Genomic DNA, 12,998 nt, shown 5'->3' with positions numbered 1-12,998 from the left:
CCGCGCCGCCGACCTCCTCCGCCGGTACGATCCCATTGCCTCGCGTGGCGGCCTCGTCCTCCTCCGCCGGCGCCGGCACTTGAAGAGGTGCAAGACTTATGGCTCCGACCTGTGCGTGTACGACCCCATGTCCGGCACCCGCACCTCCCTCTCCGAACCGCCGGACATCTCTATGGACGGCGTGCACATGTATTCCATCAGAAGCTGCGTCCTGCTCACCTCCGCAGACGGCATCGACTCCTCCTCCTCCTTCCTGTTGCTGGTCGCCCACATGAGCATCTTTGCATACACTATGCGTCTCCGAGTCCAGATCGCAACGTCGTCGGATGTCAGCTGGGGACCAGTCAATGAATATACGTGCAGCTCGGGGCCCTTCCAGTTCCAAGAGCATGGTGGCGCCATCGTACTCCCAGGCGGCATCATCTATTGGCTCGGCCGGAATCACAATGAGATCTTCATCAGATACGACGTCCGCACGGGAAACCTGGACACTATCACGCACCCACACGTGACCGGCCAGCGCCGCCTGGGCATGTCATCGGATGGGAGGCTGCGGATTCTCGTCCTTCATAGGTTCATGATATCCATCTGGCTGCAGGTCTCCGATACTAGTTGGTCGCTGGAAACTGTGATCGACACGGAGGAGAAGATGAGGTCGTTAGATCCCAGCATTCCTTCTCATGGCCTTGGGCTCAAGTTGGAGTGCTGGGAGAGTGCATGAGCAACGCGGTGCTGATACATACAGATTGTGGGACCATCGTCCTTGATTTGGAGACAAGGGAGATGCGCAAGCAAGAAGACTTGAGCTCCACTTTTCCCTTATTCGAGGTCGACCTGCCTGCACGGCTACAGGCCATGAAAGATTTTTCATAACTATCGCACACCGTTTTTTTTACTTGATAATAGTTAGCGTTCAAAGTTCGTACTTTGTATTTTGCTATACTACCTCGGTCCCACAAAAATTGTGTAAAATTTGTTAAACTTAGGTGTATCTAGATACTATATGATATGTAGATACATCTAATTAAATTTTATCAACTCTCATACAAGTTTCATGAAAAGGATGGAGTACTGCACATTTCCTAGTTTGTGCCATCAAAGTTCGTTGCAACCTTCAAACCTTGCCATGCAACAAGAAATTCTTGCCTTGTATAGTAAGGAGATAGAACGAGACTGCATATGTCCATCATCATCATGTGCCCTTGTATAGTGCAGTTTCCAAAGATTGTGGCGAGTCCAAGGACCTCAACATTCAGCACCTGGGACGCCATCATGATCGCCAGTCATCTGAGAACGGTTATCAGGAAATAAACAAGATGAAAGTAAGCAGACTAGGAGAAGAAGAAAGAAGCATTGATTTGCACAACGAATTCTAGGTTTAAACATCAATCTTAACATGTTGATGCATCAAGAACCATGAATTCTAAAGTTCAACTATCATACCAAGCATTTTGTCAAAGGCTGCTCCATTTACCCACAAAAATCTAGAATGAAAATGATGGATGGCTCACTAATAAGGACAAAAACTATTCCTCGAGTTGCATACGATGGAAAAAGAAACCAAAAAATGCTCCCTTTTAATGCTATCAAAAGAAAAGAAAAGAAAAACATCTGTTAATTGGATGCCTGCATGCTCCTAATTTTAAAGCAACAACACGGTCATGCATTTCAGATTTTTCACCAGCATATTAAGACTTAAAGAAGCAAGTCTCACTTGTCATTGGATTAGCTAAACTGATTCTGCAATCATGCTTAGTACAATAGAAATGGCACACCACTACTTTGGACTCGACCAAAATGATGATTATAAGTACCCAACTGCTACATAGTTGAGTGATCACTCTCTTCTTACCATGCTCACCAGTTACACACACTTGATAACTAAACAATCGAGTGAGCCAGCCATTCCAAAACAATTTCATAGCTACACAATATAGTTTTAGTTGGAGATCAACACTGGATACTAAACCAAAGCAAAGCCAATACAAATTGCTAATCGGCACAAGAAAGCTCATTTGCTGACATAGACAAGCCGTAAAAACAGCACAGGCCATCAAATTTCCTAGCTTTAATATAACCACACCACCAGAGTCCTAAATGAGAAGAAACAAGAGAGGAATCTGACACTCACCTAAACCCACCATGTCGAAGACGACGGCCACCGCTGTCAGCCGGACAGATCCGGCGGCTATGGCTACCTCATAGCCAGCTCCACCAACTGGAAATCCCCCGATATACAGAAACATATAGAAAAAGGAAGTGTTCAGGAACTGGCACAACTCTTAATTTCTTATTAAAAGAAGGAATTACTAAAGCTAGAAAACATTCAAGTCAGACCACAATTTCCAAGCAAGACATACATAATACATGTAGATGTCATTTCCAAGCTAGGCGATAATTTGTCTATTGTCTAAAGACTCAATTCAAACTGGAAAAAAAGAAACGATTTCCATGTCACAAACAACTTAGATGCAGGTTTCTCATTCATCAAGCCAACCAGATTTAATACAAGTCAGGTTTGAGCTACTTTACTACACTTGGAACTATTCCAAAAAATTACAAGCACGTTGATAAGCTATTTAAACATTTTATATCAAGAAAACAACACTACCCCAAAGAAAATATAAACACATTGCGTCAGGACATGATCAACTACACGAAACAAATCATGATGAATCAAAAGCTTGTGGCTGTTGTACTACTCCATCAACACTTGGGTGAATCAACAATTGCTTTGCAAAAGAAAAAGAAGAGCATCTCAGTATCTCACCAGCACATGAATAAGATAGCAGATAACACACATAATAGCACTTGAAACAGACCTAAGAGACAACACACATAATAGCACTTGACCCAGCTAACGGATAATCACTTTCATGCCTGAACCGTGGCAACCTGGGCACCTCATGGAAGCACCAGACATGGAGCCCTTGCTGAAATAAACAAAGAAGAATGGTCAAGAACAGTATTGTGAAAATACATGGCCAGCTAGGTTAGTTGGAATGGACAAACAAGACAGAATTTCTAGTAAACAATACAACATAGAATTTCTAGAAAGAAATCAGGTTAGGATACTACAATTAAGTATTTCAGTTTAGTTGTATAATTAGGTGCAGATATGGACAACTCTCTTAACACCAAAAATTGCATGATTAATATACTCAAATGAATCAGACCATAGCAACTTAATTACATTTATATACCGGAGATCGTAATTAAAAGAAGGTCACAGATCAGAGTCTAGCTTCTGTACTACACATGAAACTACTCCAAAAAATACTAGCACGTTGATCAGCTGCCTTTATATACTGGAGCTCGTAATTAAAAGAATGTCACATATCAGATTCTAGCTTCTGTACTGCACATGAAACTACTCCAAAAAAATACTAGCACATTGATCAGCTATTTAAACATTTAAATCAAGAAAACAACACTACTACAAACAAGTTACAAGAAAACTGCATCAAGACATGATCAACTACGCGAAACAAATCATAATAGCACTGCTACCAACACAGTTCACCAACTGTAGTAACCATACTAAACAACCAGGGCATGACCAGCAAAATAAACAAACACGGCCACGACACGCTAGAGAGAATGAGATTACCTCGACGCCAAGCCCTGGTCGTCCATACGGAGCAGCTGGGGGCTGGCGGCAGCCTTTCCAGCAACATCAACAGTCTGCCACATCCGCCGCTGCAGACCTCGTGTAACAACAGATGGTGCGATATCCCCGTCAGCGGCGCCTGGCCACAAAAAAATTTAGACAAGTCAAAACGTGCTCATTAGAAAAAACATACAGAATTCATGCCAAAAGAATTTTAGGCAAGCCGCAAAAGTAAAAGATAATAAATAATGGAGATACTACAATGTTACATGACACACACACGAACACACTACCTTTCTCAGTATCATATATGCGAAGACTAAATTGTGCTCATAAGCAGACTAAGGCATGTCCTAGTGGTGGGGAGGGGCTGATGCCTTCCAACCACCCGAGTTCAAGTCCTCATGCTTGCAATTTCGGTGATGTTGTATCCCCCTCTATCAAAAATACCACGTGGCTCCTCCCACGTAGGAATCATTTTTTTTAAAAAAAAATTGTGCTCATAACACCACTGATTTCAGCCAAGCAGAATTGCATGCCACTGATTTCAGTAAGATCCATTCATTTCAAAGTTCACTCTCCAAGATGCCAATTTTATTTAACTAAACAGTGTCATACCAATTACAAGACCTACAGGTCGATGAACTCTAACCCATGCATAGACAGTAAGTTGGAGCATACCAAAAACTGCATGATTAATATACTAATCAGTACATACCAGAAACCAACTGTACTTTCAAAGCTCAACCTATAAATGTACCGTGCCGACAAATTTGCATTTCTTCTTCCCAAAAATTACATGGTTAATAACTTAATATAGTAACAAGTGGCAAACCATAGCAACTAAATTTCCTTTCTCAATTTCTCAAACTAGACATGTACAGACTGATTTGCATCGATGTGCAACAACATGTGGGCATGTGGCAAGCAATTGCATTTCTTGACCCCAATTCTTATCGCCGGGGCTACAAACCCAAAACATGCATGATTAATTATACTGATTGGCATCAGACCATAGCAACTAAATTTCCATTCTTAAATGATCAAAAGCATACATGCACAGAATGTTCAAATATACGTGATTTGCATCTACGTGCAACCAAAAGGTTACAAGAAATAGCATTGATTCTCCCAAAGAACAAAAAATCCTGCAGCTACAAAACATACAGAATTCATGCCGAAAGAATTTTAGGCAAGCAGCAAAACTAAAAGATATGCATGTTCAATAGTACCAGAATAAATAATCGAGATACTACAATGTTACATCACACACACACACCAGCACACTACCTTTCTGAGTATCATATATGCGAAGACTAAATTGTGCTCATAACACCATTGGTTTCAGCCAAACAGAGTTGCATGCCACTGATTTCAGTAAGATCCATTCATTTCAAAGTTCACTCTCCAAGATGCCAATTTTATTTAACTAAACAGTGTCATACCAACCTACAGGTGGATGAACTCTAACCCATGCATAGACATTAAGTTGAAGCATACCAAAAACTGCATGATTAATATACTAATCAGTGCATACAGAAACCAACTGTCCTTTCTAAATTGCTCAAAAGCATACATGCACAGAATGTTCAAATATACGTGATTTGCATCTATGTGCAACCAAAAGGTTACACAAGCAATAGAATTGATTCTCCCAAAGAACAAAAAAACCTGCAGCTACAAATCTGTGCAGCAGATGGACGGATTAGTCTCACCTGCATCGTCCTACCGCTGCACCCCGCGCACGGCAGCGACCATCAGCAGCGCATTTATAGGTTGCCTGCAAAAGAAACAAGTGTTTTCTTTTTTTAGAATGGGCAGAAGAGGATTGGGGCTAGCTAGGCGCGCGATTGGTTGGGGCACGACTCATACAACCAGCAGCAACAGCCTCCAGACGCGCGACGACCCGGTGGTGAAGGGGGACGGGCACGCGGAAGACCAGGGGGAGAAATTCCGCGCGTGGCCTGGCCCGCGGCGTCCTCGATGCTGGCTGGCTGGCCGGCGACCACTTAGAGTTGAGTGGCGGCGCGGTTTCAGGCTCGATTGGAGGCGCGTCGGCGAGGTATTCGGCAGGGGGTGGATAGTGAGGAGGTCGGGGTGACCGGCAGCCGACGAGGCTGGAGCGGCTGCGGCCATCTGGTGATGCGGAGGGCGGGTGAGGTGGAGAAGGGGGTCAGTCGGCGTTTCGGAGAGTGAGCTGTGACTGCGCTTGAGCTGTTAGCTTTGAGCTTTGAGCTTTTTGTTTTCGTCAAGGAAAAGGACGAAGGCCGAAGCGACGCATCTCCTTGATTAGCGAGACGTATTCATGGCGAATTAATCAACCTAGAATAAGCTGCCCACCACCTACTAATTGAGCCGATCGAAATAAATTAATTTGGTGTGCATCGTACGACTGAGCACAATCTTTTCACACAAGGTTAAGCATTCATGATTTTATCTCTTCGCACTACGACTTCACAACAATGAGCTAGTACTATCAAATACAATGGTTGCTAGGTATAGAAAGCTCTTTGTACAACGGGAAGCAAAAAATCGATCGGATGTGAGAGCGACCATCAGATATGTGCATCGATACGGTATGTGCATGGATACGGTGTGAGGCCATCTCCAACGGGTTGACCCATCTCGTGCCCGCGGATAAGTCGCTCCGGACAAAATCGCCGCCCAGCACACGGATCCATCTCTAAAATGGATGATCGCGGTGTCCGAGACGATCCAAAGTCGGCCTAAATCTGGACTAGGTTTGCGTAACCGCGGACGCCGAGCGTAGGCCAGTCGCATCCTCTCCTGTCCTCCCCTAGCCCGCGTGTCATAGAGATAACTTTATTTTTCATTAAAATAAGACGTACATTTTCCTTTTCTTAATACTGCCTACTACTAGCTAGGACGCTACTGTTGTCCCGTCGAGGCATGCTATGACGCAGGGCTGCTCAGGGAAGATGAGCCACGTGTCGGCTTTTTTGGTCGCTGCGTTGAGCGCAGCGTCCGATCCAAACGAACACGCGGATGTGGGGCGCTGTTCACCTGTCTGCGCGGCCATCCAAATGGCTCAAAACGGATGGCCCAACGAGTCCATTTGGGTCACTGCGTTGGAGAGGCCCTGAATATTCGGCAACTAGCTGCGTTGTCGGATGTCGCACTTTCGATATTTCAAAAAATGTGAAATAAAATCGTGGGCATGGGTAGTATGTTATATCTTATGCACATATAAATTTCGTTCTAAAATATGACGATATGTGATGTTTGGAAAAAAGGAAAAGACCAAAGTGAATAGTATTCCGTAAATATTCACATACCATTTGTCTTTTTTTGTGTGTGTGCAGGCCACACATTTTCAAATTTTTTGACGAAACTTCGCAAATGCATAATATACAACTTAATATATGCTCCAGATTTTTGGGGGTGCAGCTAGTTGCAAATAAGAGTTTGAATAGTTTCCCCAGCGAGGTTGCGTATGCATTGATTTAGTTTCACACGCACCGTGGTCACATTTCACACGGCGTACCTACCTATCTATATTCATCGTCTGGGAGAAAGTATTTGTTTGCTTTCCCACCCTCTCTTTGTGTCTATCTTTTCCAACCCTTTTTATCCTAATCATTTTCGTCTTTTTTCTCCCACCATTCTTTCTTGCTCTTATTCTCTGAAACTTCTACTCGCCCATTCTTTTGCACCGTTATTCTCACGCCACTAGGAGCTATACTAACAATTTCAAGCCACCAGCCCTCCTCATGTACCTGGACTTGGTTTTTTCGTGTTCATAGGACCTACACTAACACAAACACATAGAAGGGCAACATGGAATCCCCAATTCAAAAAGGAAAGTTAGGTGGTAGAAGCTACAGGGCCCCAACAAAAAATTCGCTCGGAACCCGAAGATGAAGGGTCAGAAACCACCCCCATCTTTTTGGGTACTAATATTTGTTCATAAGTGTTGTGTGAAGAGCAGAACAAATATACAACTCCCAAAGAACCTCATTCGCAAACATGACTACCCGTGAGGAAGATATATGACTTATAGTGTAAAACTCCCACTTCAAGGCCACCAACACAACTCTTGTAAACAATTGTCTTCTTTTGGTGGTTTTTATATTCCTAATACCTACACTGACACAAACAAATTGAAGGGCCACATATAATCTCTACTTTGGAAGGAAAGCTAGGAGGTAAACATCGCGAGGCCATGAATAGGGTTTCACCAGAAACCGATAGAGGAAGGTTGGCAAACCACCCCACTCTTGCATGGGGCCCTAATATGTGTTTATAATTGTATATTAAGAGCAAAAATGAGTACAAAACTCCTAATTGTGAGGTTTGATAGACTACTACAAAGGAATGTTTAACATGTATAGGGAAAAGTACCACTTTGAGGCCATCTCTGCCCCAACTCTTGTAAGCACTTTGAGGCCTACACTAACACAAATAAAGATAATAGTTACATATAAGCACCACTTTGGAAGGATAGCTAGGGTAGACGTTGTGGGTCCCACGGAATAGGGTTTCGCCTAAAACAAGGAGAGGAAGGGTCGGAAACCACCCTCTCTTGCATGGTATCCTAATATGTGTGTATATATATATGCGATGTGAAGATAAAAACCAATATACAACTCCGAAGTGGCACCTCTTTCGCAAATATGATTACCTCAGAGGAATATTTCAAACTTATAGTGCGAAACTACCACTCGCACCAGCCCAACTATTCTAAATACTTGGCATCTTTTGAGTTTTTCGTGTTCTTAGGACATACAAAACACATACAAAGAGAATAGTCACACTGAATCACCTCTCTCGAAGGAAAGCTAGGGGTAGATGTTGCGGAGCTAAGGGAATAGGCTCTCGCTTTAAACCGGGAGAGGAAGGGCCGAAAACCATCCCATCTTACATGCAGTACTAATACGGCTACATAATTATGGGGTGAAGAATAAAAACTAATATACAACTCTGCGGATGAAGCGCCTCATTCACAAACATGACTACTACCTTGGATGAAGATCTCAGACTCATATGCACTTGATCTTTTTCCGGGGGTGAACGACCCAACTCTTGTAAGAACTTGGTCTCTTTTGGAAGTTTTCATATTCCTAGCACCTGCACCAACACAAATAACATGTAATCACCACTTAGAAAGGAAATACATAATAGTTTTTCCATGTGAAACTGCTAGAGTAAGGATCGAAAACCACCCCCTCTTGAATGTGAGTCGGAATATGGGTTTATAAGTGTGGTTTGAAGAGGGAAACTCCATATACTTAGAGTTCTAGTATATACTTTAGATCTAGGGTGTATGCATAGTGTTTAGGTCTAGAGTTTAGATTTAGGTTTAGGTATAGACTTTAGATCTAATGGTATGTGAATGGTTCAAGTGGTTTGGTATACGGTTTAATCTATGAATAAAAAGAGCTTTGCCGAGTGTTTGAGATTCTACACTTGACAAAGGGCTTAAGGTGGGCCAAAAAGCCCACTTGTGCCTAGTCTTCCCCAATGCCTTAGATCGAGCCCCTTCTACTCCCGCGATACTATGTTGTCGCTAGGTAGTGTCGTTTATCAGCTGACTTCCGATCGTGGGAGAAACGCTCTCAGTGTCTAACCAATCCCCCATATGTTCTTCAGGTGGTCTTCCCCGTCTTCGACGTCTCCAGGTTCTCGCGGAGCATGTTTCTAGAGCATAGTATTTCGACTCAAGAAATAATTTCATTATTTTGAGACTATGAACATTTTTTGTGGATTTTATCGATCCGTTTATACTTGTTGGATGTTGTAGCCATGTACGACGAGTCGGACCCCTTAATACGGCCCTCCCTTCCAATTGGTCTCCTTGCTTGTGCCCTAGTACATAGAATCGCTTCCCAACGGTGCATTCCGCACATAGTTTGGTGTGCCGTCATGTCCATCAGGGTTGTCGGTGCCATGCATGTTTAATCGGATGATGCGGCAGTTGTAAGCGCTAAAGAGTTTCTCCATATACAATGCAAGTGTATAATTGATATTGCATGCATGCTCTTTGTAAAATATAGAAAATATGCTGGGCATCATGATGTAAGCTACATGCAAGCCGTATTATTCTGAGATTAGATATGCATGTGTGTGTAAGGTCACTAAATAGTAAATACAGCGATTGCTACTAATTCCAGCGCCAAAACCAAATTTGGTAATTAATCCCGTGAATGGTTGGGCGGTGGCACAATTTCCGTGATCAACATGTAATTAATCCCGTGAGATCTAATGAGTAGTGAGATCCAAGCGGCAGAATGGTTGGGCGGCAGCACAATTTCCGTGATCAGCAGTTATTAACCACGGAAGTGTTTTGAGGTTAGCAGCCTCTAATTAATCCCGTGAGTAGTTGAGTCGTGAGATCCAATTGACCCTCACATCCCTCTACCCAACACAACCACACACCACTGCCTCCCAAGACCACCGCCGGCAGGGACGCCGCCTCCGTTTCCCGTCCTCCTGGCGAGCGGGAAGCACCCCACAGACGAGGGGCTCGTGGGAGCATCCATGCTCGCTCCCTCCGCTGTGGCCGGCCGAGCCACGACGAGCTAGCCCGGCAAGCGGGCCAAGGGCAGGGAGGGACGGAGCTGCATCCATCGTCCCTGCTTCCGGTGGGGATGGGCAACGAAGGCGATGCGGTTTCTGACCATGCGCCGCTCCCGACCTCGCCGCACTGCGCCACCAGTCAAGCCTCGCCGGGCCGCCGCCTCCGTGGCACGCGTCTTCGCGGGGGGCGCCGACGGCAGGCGGGACATGGACGCGGCCATGCGGCCAGGGCGCACCCGCTCGCCAAATGTGAAGCCTGACTCTCCCGCTCGTCCACGCCATGCAAGACATCGAGCTGGTCGGCACCAAGGTCCATCGCGGTGACCACGACGCTTCAAAGGTTGATTTTCCCCCCCTTGGATGCAGACTCTGTTCGGTTTCGCTTTGACCGTCAGTATTAGGCCTCCATTAGCAGCAGCGCCATCATTAGAAAGGTGAATCCGTAGTGTAGTTTCGTGTGATTAGGAGGAGGATGAGCATGCGAGAGACACAACCCCATGTCTTCTTCTTCCTTCGTATTTCGCTGTTCTGCTGCGTGCTGTAGGTTCAGATTGCAATGATGCGATGCAGACTGTAATACTAATTATCTCTAAAAATCTCACTGCCAAGTTAAGTGGTTTCTCTTCTACATATTAACTCTTTTGCTTGTCTCTATTTTCCAGAAGATAACGATTATGTCAACTTGCATTTTTTGAAACGGCCAATTGTTGCTGAAATTCCAGTTAGCTAGTTGACATTTCTTTGGCAAATTAAGATAGTTTTCTTCATTCATCAACTACTGATGTTTCATCGCATTCTGCTTTTCTTGACGTAATTGGCAATTGGCAACTGACAAGTACTTTTTCCTGTCTTGCATGAACAACCAAATTGAAGGTATCTTTACACGGAAAATGTACTACGCGATTGGCCCAGTTTATCTTTAAATGCGGTGTTTCTTCAACAACAACAAAAAGGTCGAAATGGCAAAACTGAAACTATAAACATATTTGATTATCTTTTGCCATTTTTTAATCAGCACCCATTATCAAAATATAATATGATTGTAATCCTTTAAATTCTGCATTCTATGTGGGACATCGGGTCACATAAATCGAATAAAACAGGTTAATTTAATGGATGCCATTGTGATTCTAAGGTGCTATTTTTGTTGTTAGTATAGTGTATTACGCTCTTGATTTTGCGTGCTAACCTGCATCTAATATAGGGATGGGTAACACAGGCAATGGTGAAGCTTGGCTGGCAAGAGGAGCAGATCCGTCAGAAAACTCGCTGTGGCGCAAGACTGGCGGCTGGGAGGCATCGAGTACGAGCAGGTGTTCGCCTTCGTGAGGTGCTAATGTTGGTCTCCATGGGGAGCCGCCACTAGCAACCTCCCTGACCACCTCCGCGAGATGCCGCTATCGGCCACCATTTTGTTCGCAGCGAACTTAGCATGCCTGATGGTGCGCCACCTCCATGACTTATAAAGCATGCATTTCATTTAAAAGAAATTTTCATGCAACCGTTCTTTTGGTTGACTGTTCTTTTTGCTATTGGCCAACTGTGAACTGACATAAAATAATTTTGCAGAGATATTGTCTGTTGCATGTTGCTCATCCTCCATGCTCGCGCTCCCTGCTGTGGCTGGCCGAGTAGGCCAAGGGCAGGGACCGGCCGAGCTGCAACCATTTTCCCGATGGCCGATTGGGATGAGCAATGCTGGCGACGGCCGTGTTACACGGGAGGAGCGGGGCTGTGAGAAGTTCGCTGTGGCGCAAGACTGCATGGAGGCGTGGAGGAGAGATGGTGGTTGCCTTCGCTAGGTGTTGCTGCCAGCCACCATTCTGTGTCGTAGTAGGATGCCACCCCAACAAGCTTCTCCCGGTGAGCTGTCTCTCCTCCTCCATGTAGCCTTGCTAAAATTTATTTCTCTCCATTGAATTGAGCATGTCGGTAGTAAATAAAAGGTTGCGTGTATAAAATAAAACCCCACAAGGTTCATTTCATGTGTGATCGATAAATCGATCTCATCAGCAGTCGTATCTGTGTTTTTTTTTGTGTGCCTTGGTTACAGAAGTGTACAAGCCTTGGGTAATCCTGAACTTCTCAAGGATGTTCCCTGTTTTCTGTGTCATTGTTATTGTGAATTAAATCCATGTGCAGCAGGGACTTGCCTTGGGTAATTTTGCAGAGAGATATGGTTTCGTGATACTTAAGTGTTACTTATTGTTTGCATGACATGGTAATTTTTCCATCTGACCATTGCCCTGATAGTAAATGCTAATTTTCTTTGTTGGTGCCATTGACCATTGGCCTGAGAGATATGGTCGATACTTTGCTATGTTTGTGAAAACAAATGTGTTCATTAGGCTCTGTCAGATGTTTAATAGGTTGCGTCAGTAACAAAAGTTCAAGTTTTTTGTGTATTAAATTTCGTCGTTGATACTTCATTGATGTTGCAAAATGTATGTACTGTAGCACTTTGGTCACTGCTGCCTATGGATGTTTCATGTCTGGGTCTATGATGGAATTTATACTTGGTTATGGGCTTCCTGCAACCCTTTTGCGCTTGCTGAAACTTTGGAAAAAATGGATTATTAGTGTTCTAATTATTGGTATTCATTGTTGGGTAGAATTTTGTATTAGTCCACGGTATGGCAAGTGTGAAATGTAGCAGTTTTAGTGTTAAGTAATCCCATATGGTTGATTCACATGTTAGATACTCTGTACAAAGATTGAAACTTTATTCGTAAATTCAAAATTGGAAATTATACATAATCTGAATTCCTCGTTTGTTTGTTTAGCTTCAGTTTTCCAAAGAATCTGGATGCTTGCTCTGTTTCGAACAGCCGTTTCTCTGTTTCTGGCGTAG

At 44.0% G+C, this 12,998-nt stretch overlaps 1 long non-coding RNA gene across 1 annotated transcript; it reads right to left on the bottom strand.

The window, feature by feature from the left end:
* Window positions 1-1,206: 1,206 nt before the first annotated feature.
* LOC124651170 lies at window positions 1,207-3,697 on the bottom strand. The gene is made up of 4 exons (XR_006987299.1): window positions 3,611-3,697; window positions 2,771-2,933; window positions 2,132-2,218; window positions 1,207-1,287 (listed from the first exon to the last, which is right to left on the bottom strand). It is a non-coding gene; the product is annotated as an uncharacterized LOC124651170 (long non-coding RNA).
* Between the last annotated feature and the right edge of the window lie 9,301 nt (window positions 3,698-12,998).

The sequence above is a fragment of the Lolium rigidum genome, chromosome 5, assembly GCF_022539505.1.
Source record: "Lolium rigidum isolate FL_2022 chromosome 5, APGP_CSIRO_Lrig_0.1, whole genome shotgun sequence".
Classification (NCBI taxonomy): domain Eukaryota; kingdom Viridiplantae; phylum Streptophyta; class Magnoliopsida; order Poales; family Poaceae; genus Lolium; species Lolium rigidum.
Note: the sequence above shows the minus strand (reverse complement) of the source record. Positions and strands in the feature narration are given on the sequence as shown.